We start from the raw sequence: 13,239 nt of genomic DNA on the forward strand, positions 1-13,239 counted from the left end.
TCCCTTCTATTCCGAATTTTTCCCCTCCTTCCCTCCACCCCCTCCCCTAGATGGCAGGCATTCCCATACATATTAAATATCTTATAGTATATACTAGGTACAATATATATGTGCAGAACCGAATTTTGTTGTTGTTATTGTTGCAAAGGAAGAATTGTATTCAGAATATAAAAATAATCTGGGAAGAAAAACAAAAACAAAAAAAAATAATAATAATGCTCACAGTTTACACTCATTTCCCAGTGTTCCTTTTTTGGATGTAGCTGATTCTGTCTATCCAACATTGATCAATGGAATTGGATTAGCTCTTGCCTATGTTGAAGATATCCACTTCCATCAAAATACATCCTCATACAGTATCATTGTGGAAGTATATAATGATCTTACCAGCTGAAGAGAATCTGGAGTTTCAACAGGAAAGGTCAGTTCCCAGGGAAGGAAGAAGAGAGGCCAGTGCAGAAGGTTGGGTGCTGGCACACTGCGCCGATCGCACTGGGGAGGGCTCTGGGATCAGAGAAACCACTGAGATAGAGGAATCTGGCACAGGCTGTTAGCTCTTCTCTGCTTATAAAACAGCAGTTCAGAAGAGAAATCAAGCCACTTTAAAAATTTAAAGCCAGAGACTGGACCTTTCTCTATCCTGAGGGTGACTCAGCAGATCTCTGCACTGTGGGTGTGGCTGACTTAGGCTGTCCAGGCTTTCACCTGGGAGTAGTTAAGAGATTGAAAAGCAGGCGGACACGGCCCAAGGTAACTCATAGTGCCTTGCTCAGCTGGAGGCTGTGGAACTCAGCTCCGGGAATTCCCAGAGAAGTGGAACATTTAAACAAGGGACCACGGTTTCTAGCAGACACTTCAAGTTTGAGTGCAGGGGCTTTTCACATCACCTGCTGCTGACATCCACGCCCCACCGGGACGCATAGGCTGGGCTTTGTGTTGCCTTTACTGTTCGGCCTTAGACCTCAGGGAAGTCACTAGGACATAGCGCCCTCACAGCACAATCCTGCTAATCACCTGTGAGGCACTTCCAGGAAGGGGGTGGGGAACTCTCTCCCAGAGCTCTCTCTTAGCTCAGGCACAGGAGCAGCTGCATCCATCCAGTCTGGGAGGAAGCTGGTAAAGAAATAAATAAATAATTTCCTACTCCAGGGACAGACCCCAAAAGATTTTTTAAGTATGAGTAAAAAGCAAAAAAGAACCGTTGACTCATTCTGCACAGAGAAAGAGCGGTTATCCAACCCCGAGGAAGTTAACAGCAGAGAGTCAGCAGATAACAACCCAATGGGGAATGATTCCTGCCCCCTATCACATAACTCTCTCCTAGAAGAGACTATTAAAAAGTTAAGAGAGTTTGAAGAAAAATGGGGAAAGGAAAGAGAAGCTATGATAGAGAATAACAACATTTTGAAATTGGAGTTGGAAAAAATGAAGAATTCACAGGAGATGCAGGGAAACAAAATTTGTGAATTAGAAAAAGTAAAAAAATCACAGGAAAGTAGGATTTCTGAATTGGAGAAGATAAAAAAAGTCTCAAGAAAATAGGATTTCTGAATTGGAAAAAGAAAATAATTTCCAAAAAAAATTAGGGAAATGGAAAAAAATTCAATAGAGCAAAATAATTCATATAAAAACGAAATTGGGCATTTACAAAAAGAACTAAAAACTGTGAATAAAGGAAATAACTCCTTAAAATTCAGGATGGAACAAATAGAAATGAATGATTCATTGAGAACCCAAGAATCAGTCAAACAAAAAAAAAAAAAATTAAAAGTTGGAGAATAACGTCAAATACTTACTGGGAAAATCTATAGACCTGGAAAATAGATCTGGAAGAGATAATCTGCAGATCATTGGACTTCCCAAAAACTATGACCAAAAAAAGAGCCTAGATTCTATTTTACAGGAAATTATCAAAGAGAACTGTCCAGAGATAATAGAAACAGAAGGGAAAGTAGATGTCGAAAGAATTCATCAAACTCCTTCTGAAATAGACCCTAAAAAAAAGAACACCACGGAACATTGTGGCTAAGCTGTAGAATTACCACACAAAAGAGAAAATCCTGCAAGCAGCTAGAAAAAAACAGTTTAAATACCAAGGTGCCACAATAAGGGTCACACAAGATCTGGCTGCCTGCACATTAAAAGATAGAAGGGCCTGGAACCTGATATTCCAAAAGGCAAAAGATCAAGGATCGCAATAATAAGAATAAACTACCCAGCTAAGTTTAGCATGTTTTTCCATGGAAGAAGATGGTCATTCAATGAAATAGAGGAATTCTATATGTTTCTAAGAAAAAAATCAAACTTAAACAAAAAATTTGATCTACATCCACAAGACTGAAGAGAAACAGAAAAAGTTACACAGAACCCTTGAGAACTGTATCTCTGTTGTGGGTATAAAGAAAGTATGCATGGATAATTTGATTTTACTGATATAAAAGAAAAAAGGGGGGTGTAGTAAAGGGAAGGGGGTAGTATCAAAAAAGGAGGAGTGATAAAAAGAGGGAAACTACATCCCAGGAAGAGGCATAGAAAATACACCATATCTGAGGGAATTTAGAGAGGGGGAGAAACATTGTGTAAATCTTACTCTCATCAGAAGAGGCTCAAAGAGTAAATAATTGACATATTTGTTTTTCACAGAATTCTCTATCACCTCATTAAAAGGGGGGAGAGGAAAAGGGAAAAGGAAAAGGAGAATAAGGGAAGGGACGTGAAGGGAGGGGGAGGGACACTAAAAAAAGGGAGGGCTGCGCGTCACAAGGGGAGTCTATAAATTAAATATTGGGGAAGGGGTTCAGGGGGGTCAAGGGAAAAAGCATAATCTGGGGATAATGTGATGGCAGGAAATACAGAATTAGTAATTTTAACTGTAAATGTGAATGGGATGAAAGCTCCCATCAAAATGAGACAGATAGCAGACTGGATACAAAATCAGAACCCTACAATATGTTGTTTACAGGAAACACACTTAAAGCAGGGAGATACATAAAGAGTAAAGGTAAAAGGTTGGAGCAGAATCTATTATGTTTCAGGTAATGCCAAAAAAGCAGGGGTAGCTATCCTTATCTCAGATCAAGCAAAAGCAGAAGTTGATCTAGTTAAAAGAGATAAGGAAAGAAACTATATCCTGCTGAAAGGTAGCATAAATAATGAAGCCATATCGATACTAAACATATATGCACCAAGTGGTATAGCACCTAACTTTCTAAAGGAAAAGTTAAGAGAATTGCAAGAAGAAATAGACAGTAAAACTATAATAGTGGGAGCTCTCAACCTTGCACTCTCAGATTTAGACAAATCAAACCACAAAACAAACAAGAAAGAAATTAAAAAAGTAAATAGAACATTAGAAAAACTAGGTATGATAGACCTTTGGAGAAAACTGAATGGCAATAGAAAGGAATATACTTTCTTCTCAGCAATTCATGGATCCTATACAAAAATAGACCATATATTAGGACATAAAGATCTCAAAATTAAATGTAGGAAGGCAGAAATAATAAATGCCTTCTTCTCAGATCACAATGCAATAAAAGCTACATTCAGTAAAAAGTTAGGGGCAAATAGACCAAAAAGTAATTGGAAACCGAATAATCTCATCTTAAAGAATGACTGGGTGAAAGAGCAAATTATAGAAACAATTAACAATTTCACCCAAGATAATGACAATGATGAGACATCATATTAAAATCTTTGGGATGCAGCTAAAGCAGTAATAAGGGGAAATTTTATATCTTTAGAGGCTTATTTGAAGAAAATAGAGAAAGAGAAGATTAACGAATTGGGCTTACAACTTAAAAGGCTAGAAAAAGACCAAGTTATAAACCCCCAACCAAAAATTAAACTTAAAATACAAAAATTAAAAGGAGAAATCAATAATATTGAAAATAAAAAAAACTATTGAATTAATAAATAAAACCAAGAGTTGGTTTTATGAAAAAGCCAATAAAATAGATAAACCTTTGGTAAATTTGATCAGAAAAAAGAAAGAGGAAAATCAAATTGATAGTCTTACAAATGAAAAGGGGGATCTTTCCACCAATGAAGAGGAAATTAGAGAAATAATAAGGAGTTACTTTGCCCAACTTTATGCCAATAAATTTGATAACTTAAGTGAAATGGATGACTTCCTCCAAAAATATAGGCTCCTTAGATTAACAGAGGAGGAGATAAATTGCTTAAATAGTCCCATTTCAGAAAAAGAAATAGAACAAGCTACTAATCAACTCCCCAGGAAAAAATCCCCAGGGCCAGATGGATTCACATGTGAATTCTACCAAGCCTTTAAAGAACAATTAGCCCCAATGTTATATAAATTATTTGAAAAAATAGGGGATGAAGGAGTCCTACCAAACTCCTTTTATGACACAGACATGGTACTGATACCTAAACCAGGTAGATCGAAAACTGAGAAAGAAAATTATAGACCAATCTCCTTAATGAATATTGATGCTAAAATCTTAAATAAGATATTAGCAAAAAGACTTCAGAAAATCATCTCCAGGATAATACACTATGATCTAGTAGGATTTATTCCAGGAATGCAGGGCTGGTTTAATATTAGGAAAATTATTAGTATAATTGACCATATTAATAATCAAATTAATAAGAACCATATGATCATCTCAATAGATGCAGAAAAGGCATTTGACAAAATCCAACATCCATTCCTACTAAAAACTCTTGAGAGTATAGGAATAAATGGACTATTCCTTAGAATAATCAGGGGCATATATTTAAGACTGTCAGTAAGCATAATATGCAATAGAAATAAACTGCAACCTTTCCCAGTAAGATCAGGAGTGAAACAAGGTTGCCCACTATCACCATTACTATTCAATATAGTACTAGAAACGCTAGCCTCGGCAATAAGAGCCGAGAAAGAGATTCAAGGAATTAGAGTAGGAATTGAGGAAATCAAACTATCACTCTTTGCAGATGACATGATGGTATACTTAGAGAACCCTAAAGACTCTGCTAAAAAGATATTAGAAATAATTCAGAATTTTAGCAAAGTGGCAGGATACAAAATAAATCCACATAAATCCTCAGCATTTTTATATATCACCAACAAAATGCAACGACAAGAGATCCAAAGAGAAATGCCATTCCAAACAAATGTTGAGAGTATAAAGTATTTGGGAATCCATCTACCAAAGAATAGTCAGGTATTATATGAGAAAAATTACAAAACACTTGCGACAAAAATAAAGTCAGATTTAAATAATTGGAAAGACATTCAGTGCTCTTGGATAGGCCGAGCAAATATAATAAAGATGACAATACTCCCCAAACTAAACTATTTATTTAGTGCTATACCAATCAGACTCCCAAGAAACTATTTCAATGACCTAGAAAAAATAACAATAAAATTCATATGGAAGAATAAAAGGTCGAGAATTGCAAGGGAAATAATGAAAAAAAAACTCAGAGGAAGGTGGTCTAAGTGTACCTGATCTAAAGCTATATTATATAGCAGCAGTCACCAAAACCATTTGGTATTGGCTAAGAAATAGACCAGTAGATCAGTGGAACAGATTAGATACAAAGGACAAAAAAGGGTACATCTATAGCAATCTAATCTTTGACAAACCCAAAGATACCAACATTAGGGATAAAAATTCATTATTTGGAATAAACTGTTGGGAAAACTGGAAATTAGTATGGCAGAAATTAGATATGGATCCACACTTAACACCATATACCAAGATAAGATCAAAATGGGTCCATGATTTAGGCATAAAGAGTGAGATAATAAATAGATTAGAGAACCAGAAAATAATCTACCTCTCAGACCTGTGGAGGAGGAAGGAATTTATGACCAGAGGAGAATTAGAGATCATTATTGATCACAAAATAGAAGATTTTGATTACATCAAACTAAAAAGTTTCTATACAAACAATACCAATGCAAACAAGATTAGAAGGGAAGTAACAAATTGGGAAAATATTTTTAAAAGTAGAGGTTCTGACAAAGGTCTCATTTCAAAAATATATAGAGAACTGACCCTAATTTATAAGAAATCAAACCATTCTCCAATTGATAAATGGTCAAAGGATATGAACAGACAATTCTCAGATGATGAAATTGAAACTATTTCCACTCATATAAAAGAGTGTTCCAAATCACTACTGATCAGAGAAATGCAAATTAAGACAACTCTGAGATTAGCTAAGATTACACGAACAAATAATGATGAATGTTGGAGGGGATGTGGGAAAACTGGGACACTGATACATTGTTGGTGGAGTTGTGAAAGAATCCAGCCATTCTGGAGAGCAATTTGAAACTAAGCCCAAAAAGTTATCAAACTGTGCGTATCCTTTGATGCAGCATTGCTGTTATTGGGCTTATATCCCAAAGAAATACTAAAGAGGGGAAAGGGACCTGTATGTTCCAAAATGTTTGTGGCAACTCTTTTTGTTGTAGCTAGAAACTGGAAGTTGAATGGATGCCCATCAGTTGGAGAATGGTTGGGTAAATTATGGTGTATGAAGGTTATGGAATATTATTGCTCTGTTAGAAATGACCAGGAGGAATACAGAGAGGCTTGGAGAGACTTACATCAACTGATGCTGAGTGAAATGAACAGAACCAGAAGATCGCTGTACTTCAATGTTTTATGAAGAGGTATTCTGATGGAAGTGGATATCTACAACATAAAGAAGATCCAACTCTCTTCCACTTGATCAATGATGGACAGAAATAACTGCATCCAGAGAAAGAACACTGGGAAGTGAATGTAAATTGTTAGCACTACTGTCTATCTACCCAGGTTACTTATACCTTCCGAAGCTAATACTTAATGTGCAACAAGAAAATGGTATTTACACACATATATTGTATCTAGGTTATATTGTAACACATGTAAAATGTATGGGATTATCTGTCACCGGTCGGAGGGAGTGGAGGAAGGGAGGGGATAATTTGGAAAAATGAATACAAGCGATAATAATATCAAAAAAATAAAATAAAATTAAATTAAATTAAAAAAAAGAATTTCAAGTTTTGTGTTTGTCTGGGGTTTTTTAATTTGTTCCTTTTCTAGCAATTTTATTTGTAAGCCCAATTTGTTGACCCTCTCTTTCTCTATTTTATGCAAGTAGGCCTCTAGAGATATAAAACTTCCCCTTATTACTGCTTTGGTTGTATTCTACACATTATGGTATGATGTCTCATTATTGTCATTTTCATGGGTGAAGTTCTTAATTATATCTATGATTTGCTGTTTTACCCAATCATTCTTTAGTATAAGATTATTTAGTTTCCAATTATGTTTTGGTCTATTTTCCCATGGCTTTTTATTAAATGTAATTTTAATTGCATTGTGGTCTGAAAAGGATGCATTTACTATTTCTGCCTTACTGTATTTGATTTTGAGGTTTTTATGCCCTAGTATATGATCAATTTTTGTATAGGTTCCATGAACTGCTGAGAAGAAAGTATACTCCTTTCTGTCTCCATTTAGCTTTAGCCAAAGATCTATCATATCAAACTTTTCTAGTATTCTATTTACCTCTTTGACTTCTTTCTTATTTATTCTATGGTTTGATTTACCTAATTCTGAGAGTGCAAGTTTGAGATCTCCCACTATTATAGTTTTTCTGTATATTTGTTTTTTCAGCTCTCTTAATTTCTCTTTTAATAATTTAGATGGTGCACCCCTTGGTGCGTATATGTTTAATATTGATACTGCTTCATTATTGATGCTACCCTTTAGCAGGATATAATGCCTTTCCTTATCTCTTTTAATTAGATCAATTTTTGTTTTTGCTTCATCTGAGATGAGGATGGCTACCCCTGCTTTTTTGGCTTTACCTGAAGCATAGTGGGTTCTGCTCTACCCTTTTACTTTTAGTTTGAATGTATCACCCTGTTTCAGGTGTGTTTCCTGTAAACAACATATAATAGGATTCTGACTTTTAATCCAGTCTGCTAACTGCTTCCTCTTTATGAGGGAGTTTAGCCCATTCCCATTTATGGTTAGAATGAATAATTCTATATTGCTTGCCATCCTGTTAACCCCTGCTTATGCTTTTCTCCTTTCCTTCCCTCTTACCCCCCTACCCAGTATTAAACTTCTGAACACCACTTGCTTTTCACAGCCCTCCCTTTTTAGTATCCCTCCCCTACCTTAAAATTCCTCCCCTTATTTTACCCTTTTCCCTCACAATTTCTATATTCCCTTTCTCTTAGCTTACTCCTTCCCTCTCACTTTTCAATGAAGTAGAAGTTGTTTCACCATAAATCGAATATGTCTGTTGATACACACTATATTCATATCCCTCCTTTCTTTCTCTCAGATATAATAGGTTACCTTTGCCTCTTCATGAGATGTAGTACCACCACTTTACCCTTTTTTATGATATAATTTCCTTTCCTCCTCTAGTTTCTAGGACAAATTATACATGTGTTCTTTACATATCTTTATGGCAGAAATATGGTTCTCAAGATTTCTTTTTACCTTTTTAGAAATCTCTTGAGTTCTGTATTGGAAGATCAAACATTTTGTGTAGGTCTGGTTTTTTCATCAAGAATAGATGGAATTCATTTATTTCACTACATGTCCATCTTCTTCCCTGGAAAACAATGCTCATTCTTGCTGGGTAAGTTATTCTTGGCTGCATACCAAGTTCCTTAGCCTTTTCGGAATATCATGTTCCAGGCCCTTTGTTCTTTAAATGTGGATGCTCCTAGATCCTGGGTTATCCTTATTGTGGCTCCTCCATATCTGAATTGCTTTTTTCTAGCAGCTTCCAGTATTTTTTTCCTTTGTCTGATGGTTCTTGAACTTGGCCACTATATTTCTTGGAATTTTTATTATAGGCTCCCTTTCAGTAGGTGATTAATGAATTTTTTCAATGTCTATTTTACCCTCTCTTTTCAAAACATCTGGGCAGTTCTCTTTGATAATTTCCTGGAAAATAATGTCCAGGTTCTTTTTTTCCTCACATTTTTCAGGGAGTCCGATTATTCTCAAATTCTCTCCTGGATCTGTTTTACAGATCTGTTGTCTTTCTAATACTTGACATTCTTTTCAATTGTTTCGGTTTTCTGGTTTTACTTGACTACTTCTTGGTTTCTCCTTGAGTTATTCATTTCTACTTGTTCGAGTCTAATTTTCAATTTTGTATTTTCTTCACTCACTTTTTTTTATATCTTTTTGTAATTGTCCAATTGAGTTTTTATCTTCTGTGGAATTGTTTTCCATTTCATTCATTTTATTTTTTAGAGAGCTGTTTTCTTTTTCCAGCTCACTAATCCTGTTTTCCTTGGAGTTGTTTACCTTTTCTAATTCACTAATTTTATTTCTCAATGATTTGAGATATCCACTCTGGATATCTTCTCCAGGCTCTCTCACCAAGCTTTCCCATTTCTCTTCTAGCTTTCTTGAGAGAGCCTTTTTGATTTCCTCTATGAGTGTCTTATGTATTGAGAAGAAGCTCATATACTCCTTAGGGGATTCCTCTGGGGACAATCTGCTTTTAGTGTCCTCAGTATTTGAAGTCTGCTCTCTCTCCATATAGAAGCTGTCAATGGTTAGAGCCCTTTTAAATTTGTTGTTCATTTTGTCAGAGTTGGAATCAAAGAAAACAAACTGACAAGAAAAACAATTGGTCTGTTTCAGGGGAGATAGGGCTGGATGGTTTTACGGGGCTTCCTCTACAGATTGAGGGACACAGTGGTTAGGTACTAACAGGACAATTATGGCTGTGCTGTGTCTGCCCTCTGAGGCTCTGAGAATGTGCTGAGTCCCTCTGGGTGAGGGTGGGGGTGGCTGGGTTCTGAGAGATGCTGGTTTTCTGGGGTTTTATTGTTCACCTCTGGTGTTTACACCCTCCTAGTGCTCCTGGCTTGCTGCTAAGACGAAGTATCCACACTGGGGTAAAAGTCTTTTCACAGAAAAGGAAGAAATCGTACCCCTCCCCCCTCTTGTCTGAACTGTGTGAGCTGCCTGTCTTGCTCTGGCTTGCCTGCCCTCAGTCTGTTCCCAGTCTGTTTGACCCTCCCCTGAGCAAACACAGACCTTTTCTGGCGAATTTCAAGGATGTCTTCTGTTGGTGATTATTTGTGGGTTTCTTTTCAGGTCAAATATTAACTCCAAGGCTTGTCATGAAGTAAGTCCTGAGAGAAAACAAGCACCTCAAGTAGCTATCTGCCTCCATGCCGCCATCTTGGCCGGAAGTCCATCTATAAAAAGACTCTTAAAAATATCACACTAAAATATGAGCATCTAAATGAAAAGAAGATCCCTGATCAAGAGAGAAATATTCATTCTATAGTCATAAGCAACTAGGCATTATGAATGATTAGGAAAGATCTAATAATGATCGTCATTTTATCAGTAATGCTATAAAATGGAGGATAATGTCTGTCCCAAGAACTATTGTAAAAGATTTGTAATGATAGTGAAATGAAAATTTGTTAACTCTTTTTTTACTGTAGTTTAATTATGCATCCTTTCCTTCTCTTGATTTGGCTCTTCTGATACAGCTTCTTCTGTTGTTTTTTTTCTTTGCCTTCCCAGAGTAATTTCATGATTATCTTTTTGTCCATCTATTTTTCTTTCTCTATGGATTTTGGACACAATAAAAGAAAAAGGGGAAAAAAGAAAAAAAAAAGATAAATTGAGGTCTTGTTGTCTAGAATCTAGGTTTCCTAGCTTCTTTCCCATAATATTCTCAGGATATATTGTGATATTATTCAAGAAACTGCCTGTGCCAGACCAGGTATACAATCTCTAGAAAAAAAAGAAAAAAAAAAATATATATATATATATAAGGATTAATTTCCTCAGTGATGAAGTCTTTGTCATGATACTGCCATAAAATATGGAGGTAATTACAACATGACTATTTGAACCATGACTTTATATTGAAAGTAAACTCAAGAAGAAGGGAGAGAAGTCAAACATTAAAAAAAAAAAAGTGTCTGTAAGTGAAGCCTTGGTCTTCTTGAAAGGTATTTGGAATCTTCAAGGAGTCAAGAAGCCACAAGAATGGCAACATATGGACACCATCTACTAGATATGAGAGTGAAGAGTTCCACTAAAACTGGATGGTACAAGCAAGTAAATTAGAGGTAAAATACAGGGCAACATAGAAAAAGAGTAACACTGGACTTTGCATTCACAGAAACTGTGAATATTCCAGATTATTCAGGTCTGTTGGAAAGAAGCTAAGAACCAAAAATGATCATTTCTAGAGGTCCTCAACCCTAGGTATTGTTAGAGGTCTGAAGTCACTATCTAGGTTCCATAAGATGGAATGATCCCTATAAGAAGGGGATTTTTATCTCATAGTTAATAGCTATGTGATCCTGGACATCACTTACTCTTTTTGCCTCAATTTCCTCATATATAAATGAGGTAGAGAAGGAAATGATAAATCATTGTCATATTTTTGCAATAAAACTCAAAATGGGGATATGACAAGTCAAAAATGATTGAACAACACCACCCAAAGTTATAACATGAAAATATGGAATCTGATACTAGGAAAGAAGGCAGCTTACTAGAGAAGGAGAATTCAATTAAATCTTGAATAAAAGATTTTCAGAAGATTTTTTGTTGGCTGAAGTAAAATCTAACCTATATTTGATGATCTTTGTATTTTTTCTTATTTATTTATTCATTTATCTATCTATCTATCTATTTATTTATTTATCTAATTATTTAATTATTTATTTATTTGTCGTTATTATTATTATTAATTTTTTTTAAACCCAAGCACTCACATTAAAAACTAAGGCCTCTCTTACATATATGCCAAGTTTTGTTATTTTCAAGGAAAATTATGGGTGGGAGCAAAAAAGAAAAGATTGATTTTGATATTCTTGGATAGGACAGAAGCAAAAATTATTAGAGAGAAGCTTCCAAGACTGAACCCATCTAACGTCAGTCAATCAACAAATATGTATTAAATGCTTTCTATGTGAGCCAGTGAGTCTAACACAATAGGTCATTTAGTACGCAACATTTTGGTAAGGTTCTTTTCAAGAATGTAACATGAAAAGTAACTGAATTTTTTTGGGGGGGAGGCAGAGCAATGGGAAGATGAGGATATGATTGACATTTTAGAAGATATTAATGAATACATTGCCAGAATACCAAGGCATAAGACGGCTATTTCAAGTCCCAAATATTAAATAAAATATATCAGTTAACTTTTCCAGTGTGCTATATAGATGAAATTGTGTTTGGAGTAGCACATAAAACAATAAAGGTTTTTACTGATTTTTTTTTCAAAGTGTCAGTTATTTATACAACTTTACTTTTAAAATCACTTGGTTTTGTTTACATTGTGTATAATGCATGCTTTGTTTTTACTTATGCAAGCACAAGCTAAATATAACTTCAGCTCCTTAGGGGCAAGGAATATTTCATTTCTGGAATTGTATGTTTAGTATTTAGCACAGTGCCAGACATGTAAGAGGTACTTACTAAATGCTTGTTTATTGACTGACAATCAATAATAGGTTGAATGATTTCAAGTTCCATATAAAAAATTATCAGCAATTTCAAAGTGATAAATAGAAGAATAGAGAAGTAAGAAGATAAATCAAATTGAATGCATATTTTGGGGTGCCTACTATGAACATCCCTTAATGAAATGCTGCACTTGTTGGTTGTCACAAATCCTACTAAATATCCTCTACTGACAAGATAAGTACTAATCCTTTAATGGTACTTTATATGTATTTTACTTGAGTTTCGCCATTATGTGAGATATGTACTACTATCAATAGTGTAATCGTAATCTTGTAGCTAAAAAACTGACTCTTAGAGAGATTATATGGCTTAGCCATGATCACATAGCTAGTAAGCATGTAAAATAACATGGTGGAAGAAAAACAAGAAACATTCTGATACTCTTGGATAGGACTGAAGCAAGGCACTAGAGAGAAGTTTCAAGATTTAATCTAGACTTAAAGTTGTATGTAAAGTAACCAGAAGTCATACTTTCTATTTAAGATTCCTAATCAGAGGTAATAGTTATTGTAGACATGATGTTCCCATGATTTTAGACTAGGAAAGAGCTCACACAAAGTATAATATATAGGCTTTTTATCATGTCATATCTCTTAATGTCCTTGACTTACATTGAGGTTACCTTTGTTGAAAATATGAAAATCCAAGCCTGCACTTTATTGTTAGGTGAGACAATAAAGAATGTGGAAACAGATATTATTCTCCTTTCTCCCATGCCCATAACTTCCAATCGTTGGACTAAGGA

The sequence above is a fragment of the Sminthopsis crassicaudata genome, chromosome 3, assembly GCF_048593235.1.
Source record: "Sminthopsis crassicaudata isolate SCR6 chromosome 3, ASM4859323v1, whole genome shotgun sequence".
Classification (NCBI taxonomy): domain Eukaryota; kingdom Metazoa; phylum Chordata; class Mammalia; order Dasyuromorphia; family Dasyuridae; genus Sminthopsis; species Sminthopsis crassicaudata.